Source organism: Hippopotamus amphibius, chromosome 12, assembly GCF_030028045.1.
Source record: "Hippopotamus amphibius kiboko isolate mHipAmp2 chromosome 12, mHipAmp2.hap2, whole genome shotgun sequence".
In the NCBI taxonomy this organism is placed as follows: Eukaryota; Metazoa; Chordata; class Mammalia; order Artiodactyla; family Hippopotamidae; genus Hippopotamus; species Hippopotamus amphibius.
The window spans coordinates 21628785-21641288 of record NC_080197.1 but is presented as its reverse complement, the minus strand read 5'-3'; the positions used below and the strand labels follow the sequence as shown (position 1 = coordinate 21641288).

Sequence of the window (12504 nt, the reverse complement as noted above, 5' to 3'; positions counted from 1 at the left end):
TAGTTGCCTTTTGAATCAGTTGATAATAGCACCTAAGTCATAGGGTTGTTGTAGGGATTAACTGGGATGAGACATGTAACGTCCCAGCACACTGTCTCACTTGAAAAATACTCAGTAAGTGTTAGATATTGTTATGACGGCTGTGAAGCTGTTTTAGTGTTTATGTGTATGCAGCCCCTACCTGGAGGACTGGAAATATTTTTATCTATTGCATGCCTGGAGATATGAAATCATTGGGCTATTTTAAAAAATTGAGAGAGATAAGCAGAAAGAGAAGTTGAGGTGAGAGATACGGGGTTGGGAGAGCAACAGGAATTCAAGAGGAGTGCAGGGCATTTGGGGAGAGAGGGGAATTGGGATAAAAGCTAATACCTTGGAGAGCTCCCCTGCGGCCAGGCTCTGCGGGCCGGAAGGGAGATCGAGTTCCTGGGTCTGCGGGGAAGCTGCAGGGGGAGGTGCTGGGAGAATTCTGGAAGCAGAATTAGTGAAGAACAGGGACCTGGCACAGCTGGGGTCTGATGTGTTCATGAATACAATGGGGAAGGTCAGGGTCGTGCTTCTGGACCAGCAGTACTCTGCCTTGAGTCTCTATAAAGTACTGCAGGGGCAGGGAGACAGGATACCTGTGAGGTGAGGGAGTTGACAGAAGGGGAGGAAGGGAGAGGGAGAGAGGGCAGTGTACACAGGCTCCGTTTCCAGAGCTTTGGTGGAGAAACCTTGCAGACCCACTGTCTTCTCCACATCAGATGAGTTAAATGCAGTTCTCCCTTCCTTGGAGGAAACCTAGTACAGAAATGTCTGCTCCTACATTATGAAGTGGTTCCTCTCCCACCCCCACATTTCAGAAAGACTATGCATTTTTCAAGAGGATTAACTGTAGCTTGTTTTGTACATAGGCTTCCCTGGTTTCTTTTTATTTGTTTGCTTATTTATTTATTTATTCTTCCTTTTTTTAGAACAGTTGTAGTTTCACAGCAAAATTGAGGGAAGGTACAGAGATTTTCCATACACCCCCCTGGCCCCACACATGCATAGCCTCCCCCATTATTATCCACAGCACCCATCACAGTGGTGCATTTGTGACCATTGATGAGCCTACATTGACACATCGTAATCATCCAAAGACCTCAGTTTCCATTCGGGTTCACTCTTGTGTTGTACATTCTGTGGGTGTGGACACATGTGTAATGACATGTATTCATCATGAAAGTATCATACAGAGTATTTCAGGACCTCCCAAATCCTCTGTGCTCTGCCTCTTCATCCTTCCCCTCTCCCCAGCTCCTGGGAACCACTGATCCTTTTACTGTCTCCACAGTTTTGCTTTTTCCAGAATGTCACATAATTAGAATCATATAGTATGTAGCCTTTCGGTTTCCCTTAGTAATATGCACTTAAACTTGATAGCTTTTTTTTTTTATGGCTCTGATGCTAATTTATTTATTTTTTTTTATTTTTGGGGGGTACACCAAGTTCAATCATCTGTTTTTATACACATATCCCCGTATTCCCTCCCTTCCTTGACTCCCCCCACTTCGAGTCCCCCCACCCCCCGCCCCAGTCCTCTAAGGCATCTTCCATCCTCGAGTTGGACTCCCTTTGTTATACAACAACTTCCCACTGACTATCTATTTTACAGTTGGTAGTATATATATGTCTGTGCTACTCTCTCGCTTCGTCTCAGATAGCTTATTTTTTTAAGCACTAAATAATATTCCATAGTCCAGATGTACCACAGTTTATCCATTCACCTACTGAAGGACAACTTGGTTACTTCCCAGTTTTGGTTATTATGCATCAAGCTGCTATAAATATCTGTATGCAGGTTTTTGTGTGGACATAGCTTTCAACTCCTTTAGGTAAATACCAAGGAGTGTGATTGTTGGATGGTATGTTAAGAGCGTGTTTGGTTTTCTAAGAAACCATCGAAAGTAGTTATACCATTTTGTGTTCCCACCAGCAGTGGTTGAGAGTTGTCTTATGTAGGTCTATTTCTGGGCTCTCTATGCTGTTCTGTTGATCTATTTGTGTATTATTTCACCAATATCACACTACATTGATTACTGTAGCTTCATACTAAGTCTTGAAGTCGGGTTGTGTCAGTGCTCCAACTTTATTTTTCTCCTTCAATATTGTGTTGACTATTCTGGGTCTTTTGCCTCTCCATATAAACTTTAGAATCAGTTTGTCAATATTCATAAGATAACTTGCTGTGTTTTTGATTGGGATTGCACCGAATCTATAGATGAAGTTGGGAAAAACTGACATCTTGACACGATTGAGTCTTCCTATCCATGAAAATGGAATATCTCTGCTTTTATTTAATTTTTCTTTGATTTCATCCATCAGAGTTTTGTAGTTTTCCTCATATAGATCTTGTACATATTTTGTTAAATTTCCCTGGTATCTTTAGTTTTATTTTTTCAGAAGAAAACCAAAAATTTTGGACTTCCCTGGTGGTCCGGTGGTTAAGACTTCGCCTTCTAGTGTGCGGGGTGTGGGTTCAATCTCTGGTTGGGGAGCTAAGATCCCACATGCCTCGGGGCCAAAAAACAAAAAACAAAAAACAGAAGCAATGTTGTAACAAATTCAATACAGACTTTAGAAATGGTCCACTTCAAAAAAGAAAGAGAAAGAAAGAAAGAGAGAAAGAGAGAAAGAGAGAAAGAAAGAAAGAAAGAAAGAAAGAAAGAAAGAAAGAAAGAAAGAAAGAAAGAAAGAAAGAAAGAAAGAAAGAAAGAAAACCAAAATTTTTATGTGTTCTTTCTCTCAGTAAATATTTATTGAGCTCTTACTGTAGGTGGGGGATACCCCAGAGATAAGAAGTCAGACAGGATTTGCTTTGCCCACATAAAGCTTATTTTCTAAAGGGTCTGAAATCACTTTTCTGGCACACACCTAATACTAAGTTACATATGTCCAGAGGCATCTGGGTAACTGATACAAGTCTCTGTCAACAAGTCCTGCACAGCTCAGCCATGTGCCCTGGGCTTGGAGGGTCTAGAAAGGAGAAGATTATAGCTTCATGCCTGGGGCACCCTTGGCCATCTAGCGCTCACCGTCATGTGGGTATCAGAGATGCTAAGAGAGAAACTGGCCTCTTTGTATCAGCCAAGGGATGAAGATTCTCAGTGAGATGGAAAATTCTGTGGCCCAGCCTGGGAACATTGCTGTCCAAAGGACAAAGCATAAAATAGCCCAAGAGAGGATGCTCTGGCCAGTTCTGAGTTTTGAGTAGAGGCCAGACAGGCTCTCCTGACCCCTGTAATCATCACATAGTGACCAGGAGCCTATGTCACAGTAGCTAGAAAGTCTGTGGTTCCTCCACCCCTACAGAGTTGATAGTCTAGTAAAAACACAGACAAATCCATACAAAACTACATTAAGGCGTTAAGTGTTCTTGTGGAGGGAACAGAAAGCACATGAGAAGGGTATCTGGGCCAGCCTGGGGAGGCTTCATGGAGGAAGTGACATGTAAGCTGAAACCTGGTTAAGAATTAACCAAGTGAAGTGACGGTAGAAAAAGACAGACAGAGGGAATAGTGCATGAGAAGGCGGCCCACAGAAGCAAGAGAGAGGGTGGTGCGTGGGTGGTCCTGCAAGGGTCCACAGTGGTGAGGACAGATAATGCCAGAAGAGGTGGGCAGAGGCCAGATCATATAGGGCCCAAGTAGCCTGTGGCCTCCTCCTTCCTTTCCTTCCATTAAGTATGGATTGAATACCTACTGTGTACCGACTACTGTCCTCAGCACAGTGGGTACAGCAGTGAACGCGATAGATGCTGTACTGACCTCACAGATCTCCCAGGCTGGCAGGGGAATGAGCTCACAGCAGGATGCTCAAGGTCAGTTTGGAGCCCCTTGCTCTCCTTTTAAAATTGAGGTATCATTCACATACAACAAAATTCCCTCTTCAAAGTGTGCAGTGTGTGGTCTTTAGTACATTCGCAGGGTTATACGACCATTACCACAGTCTAATTCCAGAAAAAAACTCATCAAAAGGATACCCTGTACTCACAAGCAGTCCTTCCTCATTCCCTGCTTCCTTCAGCCCCTGACAACCACAAATCTACTTTCTATCTTTATGGGTTTGCTTATTCTGGACATTTCCTATAAATGGAATCACACAATATGTGGTCTTTCTTTACTGGCCTCTTTCACTTAGCATGATGTTTTTAAGGTACATCCATGGTGTAGCACGTATGAGCACTTCATTCCTTTTTATGGCTACGGAACATTCCACTGTGGGACTACACCACATTTTATGTATCCACCCCTCCACTGATGGACATCTGGCTTGTTTCTACTATGGGACTATTGTTAATAATGCTACTGTAAACAGCTGTGTACTAGTTTTTGCTAGACAGATATGTTCATTCCTCTTGGGTCTATACCTAGGAGTGGAATCGCTGGGTCATATGGTAACTTTATATTTATATTTCGAGGAACTGCCAGACTGTTTTCCACAGAAGCTGCACATTTTACATTCCCACCAGCAATGTACAAGGGTTCCGATGTCCCCACATCCTCGCCGACACTTGTTATTGTCTGACCCCTCCTCAGATGGGCCCTGGAGGGGGACTTCCTGGGGAAGGCCAAGGCCTGGCTTCTGGGGCAGAGGCCTGGGGATGTGACTTTGAGGGAAGCCCAGGTCTTTCTTGCCCACCCTTCAGCATGGCTGAGTCATCCACCGGGATCCTGCGGTGAACTTCCTGCCAGTGGGACGGGCTGCACCAGCCCCTGCAGAAGCCACCATTAGACTTGACTCCACCCCCAGCCCAAGGCAGCTGGGCTTCCCTGGAAGCAGCTATTTCTGGCTCTTTCTGCTCCAGGGAGGAGCAGTGGTGGGTGGAAAGGTTGAAGATGCTCAGTGGAATGATTTGGGAAGCGCAGTGCGTTGAGGACCCGGGAGAACCTTGACTTGGGAGGAGAGGAAAGAGGTTGCTTCCTGAGCATGCTGGTCCTTCTGGCAGTGTTGAAGCAGTATGTTGAGTCCCCTGCAGCCCTGACAGCACCCTGAGGCGGGGCAGTGGGGTAGGGAGGGCCAGAGGAGCTGGTTTGACCAGGCTGCAGGTGCTGGACCCCATGGGACTGAGCAAAGCAGACCTGGGATGTGAGGAAGGGGAGGAAACAGGGCCAGTGAGGGCTCGGTTTTCCATGGAGGAGGTGCAGCCTCGTGGGTGCGGCGTGGCAGCTAGAGACAGGCCACGAGGATGCTTGGCATCAGGAGTGGGGTGGGGTCTGCCTAGAGTGGAGATGCAGCAGCAAGACACACAGAGGAAGTGGTAGAGCTCAGGCTCGAGTCAGCGCCTGAGTTGCCACTCATTTGTCAGGGGAACTCAGGCTAAGTGTTAACCTCCTGCCCTCGTGTCCTCGTCTGCAAACTGCTCTCACAGGAAGGTTTTGGGATGACTCTTAGCAATCATCGTCTTTATTATCATGTACTGAACACTGAACTATTGGCAATGGTCTTGACCTTTCTTCTAGCTTTTCGTCATCTCTGTGGCTCTCTTTACGCTAATATCTGCATCCATCTTATACATCTCTCCGCTGCCCACCTTCCCTTCCCTGGGTCCTTGTTTGGCACAATTTTAGCAACGTGGTTAAGCGTTCAGCCTTTGGAGGTAGCCAGACCTGGGTTAAAATCCCAGCTCTGCGGTTCCCAGACACGTGCCCTTGGGCAAGTCATATCACATGTTCAAGCCTGAGCCTTGTTTTTCTCATATGTAAATTAGGGTGATAATAGCAGGCAGTTAATTAATAAAGCAAGTTAATTAATAAATCCTCATAACTGGATTAGGAGGACTAATGGATTTGATAGAGGTAAAGCGCCTAACACAGTGCCTGGTACACAGTCAGTGCTGGATCTCAGAAAGAACAGCAAACGTGCAGGACAGAGGGAGTGAGGACCGGGATCCTGGGTGGGAGGGGCATGATGGGTGCCCAGGGCCTGGCCTGGGGGTGGGTGGGCTGCCGGACTCTTACGGTCAGCTGCCAGGTCTGGCTGCATCGCCACTGGAGGCTCGAGGAGGGGTATTTGCTGCTCCATTTCTGTGCAGAATTCATGCTTGTTGCTTTTCAGTCCTCGAGTCACACTCTTCGTGGTGCGTCTGCAGGACTGTGCATGTGTCCCCAGGGGGAGAGCATGTCCCATGGTCCCAAGGCCCCTGGAATAAGCAGCTCCGTGGGCCCCCAGCACATTCCTCCCTCCCTTCGTCCCTTCCTGCCTTTGTTCGTTCACACAATAGATTTTTCAAAAATGTTTAATAAAAATTGTATATATTTAAGGTGACAATGTGATGTTTATCTATATATAGAGAGAAAAGATTAGTACAGTCAAGCTAATTAACATATTCATCTCCTCATATAGTTCCTTTTTTGGGGGGGGGAGATGTTGGTCCAAGGGTACAAAGTTGCTGTTATGTAGGATGAGATCTAACGTGCAGTGTGATGATTACAGTTAATAATGATGCTGCACTGAGTATGAGAAATTTGCTAAGAGAGTAGATTTCAGGTGCTCTCACTGCAATAGATATTTCTTGAGCCCCTGCTCTGAGCCAGTCTCCATGCTAGACACTGGGGACACCGGTCAATGGGGTTCCCGGCCCTCTTGGAGCCCCCCAAACTAAACAAATAACTATATAATTAATATGTGCTAACTAATCACCCTTTAATTATAAATGGTGATAAGAGCTACTGTGAAGCAGAAATGCAAGGTATTATGGGAGAGAATAACTCAGGCGACTTGATTGAGATTGGGGTGATCACGGAAGGCCTCTCGGAGGAGTTGACATTTCAGCTGGAATGGGAAGGATGAAGAGGAGTTTGCTGGTCCAAGTATGGGAGGAAGGAGGGTACCAAGCACAGAAAACTGTGTGTGTGGAGGCTCTGAGGAGCTCAGTTTTTGTTTTGTTTTGTTTTGTTTTGTTTTGTTTTAAGAAATGGAAGAAGCTAGTGTGACTGAACTGGTGAGGAATTCAAGGAGGGGGATGAGGGCTGGGGCACAGTGGCCGTGGGGAGGCACAGAAACTAGATCATGCAGCACCTCGGAGGCAGTGGGAGGGTGAGGCTTCGTTGCTGGGTGCTGGGTGGGAAAGGAAGCAAGATGGGAAGGGAGGAGGGCTTGGTGAGTGGGTGTCCCACGAATGTGACTGTGGAAGTTGCGTGGCAAGGCAGCAGCAGCTCAGCCCCAAGGCGCCCCCAGCAGATGAGATTGTCCAAGGGTCCACCTCCAGTGAGCAGACACCTCTGCCTTGCTGTCCCCGATCCCCCAGGGCAGGAGCAGGACCCACACCTGTGGTTGCACATCACTGACCAGCCCGCGGTCAGGCAGTCTGCTCTGTTGGGCGGAGAGGGTCAGGTGGCAAAGAAAACACAAGCTTGTCAGCAGTGATTTCTCCCCACAAAGGCAGCCGCTACCAGCTTCCTGCCGAGACGGGCCGGTTCAGCCTCGCTCGCTACAGCTGGAGACGGAGGGGAGCAGATGGCCCTGCTTGGCCCAGATTCCATCCAGATTGCCAGGGACATGTGGGCGGAGCGACGGGGTTGGCGCCAGGAGCAGGAATACACAAGGGGAGGGACAGGAGCCATCTCAGTGGGGTCTTGCTTGTATGGGGGGTGTCTGGGACATTGGCTGTGGCCTCACTGTGGCCCTTGAACCAGCAGACAGTTGGAGCTCCCTGGAGAGAGATGGCCTCTGTCTTTTAGGATCAGGTCAGGGGCTCTTGAAAAGTGCAAGATATCTGTGGCTATATCTCCAGTGCCTAGCACAGGGTGGGACCAGGCAGGAGCACAGTGGTTGTTTTTTATTTTTATTTTTATTATTTTTAATATAAGTGATAGTAGTAGCTCTCAGGCATTGTCTTACTCAGTTCTCACAGCATCCCCACAAAGGAGACACAGTTGTGATCCCCGTTTTACAGATGAGGACACTGAGGCACAGAGAGGAGGAATAACTTGCCTAAAGCCACAGCTAAACAAATGTGTGAAGACAGAGGGTCACTCGGACAAACTGACGGGCAAGCCTGGTGTTGGGGCTTCAGGGGCAGGGAGCAGACCTGTGCGTGGGCAACCAGAAGAAGCAGTGGACATGCCCAACTGGAGAAGAGAGCATGCCCTTCTTGTCTTTGTCCTCTCTGAGCCCCAGCCAACCCCTCAAATCCCCCCAAGCCAACTACCTGCATTGTGCAAGGTGCTTAGAGAGCGAGAGAAGAGCCTGGAGAGCTAGGGATACAGGATGGCTAAGTCCGGTTGAGCAGGCTGCACACTGCACAACTACAGAGCAAGCCATTCCCATAGACTATGCTGAGAACAGTGCCCCCTAGAATTGTGCAAGGTGGTTGTCCTGTAGGCACAGTCCACACCATGCAGAACTGTGGAGACTAAGGTCATCAAATCTTTTCTGTAAAGGCCAGATAGTAAATAGTTTAGGTTGTGCAGGCCATACATCTCTGCTGTAATATTCAACTCTGGTGTTGTAGGGTAAAAGCATTCACAGGCAATATGTAAATGAATGAGGGTGGATGTGTTCCAAGCAATTTTAATTTATAGAAACAGGCTGCCTCCCAGATATGGCCCATGGGCCATGGTTTGCTGACCCCAGTGAAGACCAAGCAAGGATTTTGAACTCTATTCTAAGAGCAGTGTGGAGTCACGAGAGGGTTTTAAGTAGGGAGAGAGAGAAGGCAACTTTGTGTTTAACTTGGCCCCTGAGATATGTGTCCCCCCACCCCCACCCCCTGGGGCTGCCGTGTTTCTTCTGTCCTGGTTGTGGATCCCTGAGCCCCTCTGTCTGCAAGAAGAGACTTGGCCTGGGACTTGAGGGCCTCTGATGCTTACAGAGCAGAGGTCACTCTGTCCACTCTCCCATCCCCCTTCTCCCCTGCTAGCTTTCAGCCCAGCTCTGGTCACTCCAGCAATGCTGGTCCCCATTCCTGGCCTTAGGGGCAGAACTGAGCAGCCTTGTGACCAACGACCTGAGCTTAGAAATCAGAGGGTCTGATTTCCTCCGCTTGGTTGCGTGTGGCACTTCCCTGACCCTCTGTCTCCTCTTCTCCATAAAAGGAATAATTAGACATGAACCCATGAAAGAAAGTGGTTCTGCATTGACCTGGGTGCATGGGAGGGGTTCAGTAAGAAGACACTGTTGACAGAAGAATTGTTTTTCTCACTGAACCCCAGAGGCCGGGAAGCCTGGCCAGGCCCTGGGTGGTGGGGTCTGTGCTCCAGAGTTGTGTCCAGAGCCAGGCTCCCAGCTAAAGCACAAGTGAAACCACACAGGGGGCCTTGGCTCGTGACTGTCAATGGCTCCTTGGAGATGAGAATGACTTGTCCCACCTCATGGGCTGAAAATAACTGCCCGACATTGGAGTAATTACATGTCTTAGGCTCCCGGGCCGCGTGGAGAACTCCCCAGTAATTACTGCACACGGAGGCTGCTTTTGGCAGCTGACGCTTAATTTCTGCCTCGAAGAGTGTCTCCTGGACTGGAAGCCTGGTCCACCATCCACCCCCAAAGGAACTGAACCTTGGCCTTATGTGAGCAGAACTTTGCAGAAGTCCATCCTGCACAGGGACATCATGGTCGCTTCTACTTTCCCAAAGGTCAGCTGTCAGGCCCAGGACACCCCCACCAGCCTGTGGACAGGCTGGGCCACAGTGATCAGTGACTTTGTCACAGTCTTCAAACACGGCCTTGAGGCTGAGACCAGCCACCATCCAGCTGGTAGGAGGACCCTGAGGGCAGCACCGCATACTCCAGACACGAGCCAGGCGGGTTAGCACTACAGGGTGGTCTGCTGTGCTCAGAAGTGGAGAAGCTGTGTCCTTGGACTAAGCTAGGGGGCTGTCAATTAGGTCAGGGTCTAGGAAGGGTTGTTGAGGATTTACCACCTGCCAAGCCTTAAGGAAGGGACAGTAAGTGCCAGGTCACTGTCTTGCCCTACAGCAGGCAGACCCAAAGCCCACCATAATTACCTGAATTGTTATGCAATTATTGTTGTGATAAGGCTATATATGAGATGTATAGAAGCTGTGGGTGTGCAGAACATGGGGAGTGGCTTCATCTGGGGAGTTTGAGCTGAGATGTAAAGGATGAGGTGTGAGACGGGGTGTGTGTGTATGTGTGTTAGAGATGGATGCATGGATGAGGGTGGATGGATGGAAGGTGGATGGGTGGATGGATGCATGGATGAGGGTGGCAGGATGGATGGGTGGATGCATGGTTGGGGGGGTGGATGGATGGATGGATGGATGGATGGATGGGGGTGGATGGATGACTGAGCCTTCCAGGCCAATGGAAATAGGCTATGCAAAAGCTCAGAAGCCAAAGGAAGTATGGTGACTCTGTAGCTGACAAAAGACTGTTGTGGCGATGTTTGGAGTTTAAGAAATGAGACTGGAAAGGCAGGTAGGTTAGGAGCCCTGTATACAGCTGAGCAAGCTGTGCACTCTTCTGCCCTAGGGGGTGCCAGCCTCACAGACCACAGTGTGAATGGTTCCCTCTGGAATCGTGCAAGCTGGAGACCTGCAGGCCGGGAACACATCATGCAGACCTTCTGTACCATAGTAAGGGTTTGGGACTTCGTTCCCAGAGCAGCTGGGGGCCAGGGAAGGGTTTTAGCAGTTGGTGATGGGGCTAATTTCCATGTATAATGCCCCAAAGCAGTGCTGTCCAATAGAACTTTCTGTGAAGATGGAAATGTTCTATTTCTGCACTTTCTAATATGGTAGCCACCTGTGGCTGTTGAGCACTTGAAATGTGGCCAAAGTGACTGAGGAAGTGAATTTTGAATTTTTATGAGTTAACATTTGAAAAGGCATAAGAGCTAGATGTGGCTAGTGGTTCCCTAGTGGACAGAGCAGCTCCAGAGGATGTGACTGTATCTGGTATAAACTCCTGTCGTCAGAAACTGGCTCAACAGTGTAAAGCAATTATATCCAATAAAGAGCTTCAAAACAAAACAGAACAAAATTCCCATCACTCTGATTCCCCGCAGCAATGAAAGTACCTTGGGCAAGTCTGCCGGAGATGTCACCTCTTGCCAGGAGGCTGGGTGGAGGCCTCAACCTCCCCTTCCCAGGGACCTCTGTTCACACTCAGACCAAGGGTGCCACTGCGGCCGTGGGTCCGGGCGCTGGGACTAATGAGGATGGAGCCAGGGGGCCGTCCCTATCCCCACTGCTCTAGATACTTTGTCTTCTTCCCCGGCACCTGCTGGGGTTGCCGAGCGCATATGCAGCCTGCAGAACGCATGGCCTTCCCTCTGCCCTTCACAGCTCACCCGAGGTTGTTCTCCCACAGCACAGGCAAATCAACGAGGAAACTGCAGTGGCTCTGCCCGGTCGCCTGGGTTGTGGGCTGTAGTATGGAGATAGCGCCCCCAGTGGGCATTGGGGGATGTGCACTTTGGCTTGTGTTTTGAGGGAGCCATACTGGCTGGGAGTGGGTGGGGGCTCAGAGGGGCCAGGGCCCGCCTGCTCCTCCCATTTGCACCACCCCAGGCCTCCGTCCCTGGCTTCCTCAGCATCGCGAGGGCCTCACACACACAAGCCAGCTTGTGTAGCCAAGTTCCTCCATTTGCTCTGCAAATGGCCATCCCTTGGTCACCCCTTCAGCCTAGAGGTGTATTTTCGCACTGCGTGGTCCACCCTTGGAAGCTGGATCTGGAGAAGAGGCCTGTGTAGGCCCTACATTCGGCTTTGGAGCCATTTGAACAGGAAAGGGCAAGATGGGGCAGAGGGGAACCATCAGCTTCAATGGACTCATCCCATTGGCTCCATGGGCCCCTCACTCCATGGAAGAGGCTTAGCTGGAGGCTGGCCAGAGACTGGTGTCCTAAAGCTTGGAGGCCACAGCAGGGGCTCCTGCTGCTGACTGGGAAGGGGCCTGCAAGGCTGCTGGGTTAGCTCATATGATGTTGGTCTCCTGCTACCCAGACTCTGAGCTGCACTAGGGCAGAGCCCATGTCTCTTGCTCCTTGCTGTATCCCAGCCTCTTTCCCCATGCTGGCATACAGAAGGTGCTTAATATGTGTACGCTGACTTAATGAATGAACGCACCGAACCTTCTCTGTGCCCTAGCCCAAGTTCATAAGCAGGTGAACTTGAATATATTGATACAATTGATGTAGTACCAGTATGTGCGTGCTGACCCCCCCATCTTTCCCTTTGCACTTGGGTTTGGGATGAGAACTAGGGCTTGAAATGGGCTGGGGAGGGTGGAGAAGGAGGGAGGGTCCCGGTGGAAAGGGGAAGCAGGGGTGACCCTAAGCAAGAGAGATTCCAGGCTGTGGTTGGAGTCCACCTTGGCCTCCCTCACCCCCAGCTCCCTGTCCCCCCCACCATTCCTGAAAACACATACACACAGACACTCACACACGACAAAGGTCTAGGGATGGGGAGCAGTTAGAGCCCCTGCTGCCCCAACCTCAAGGCTCAGAAGAGCCAAAGAAGGGGCATTTGGCAGTCGTGGGTGGGCTATCACTTGGTGCAGGGACCTGCAGGG

The 12504-nt window shown here is 49.5% G+C and overlaps 1 protein-coding gene across 2 annotated transcripts in view; it reads left to right on the top strand.

The window, feature by feature from the left end:
* Positions 1-12504, top strand: part of PPP1R16B (protein phosphatase 1 regulatory subunit 16B) — a 98852-nt gene that overhangs the window by 62947 nt on the left and 23401 nt on the right. The gene's annotated exons all lie outside the window — the stretch shown is intronic.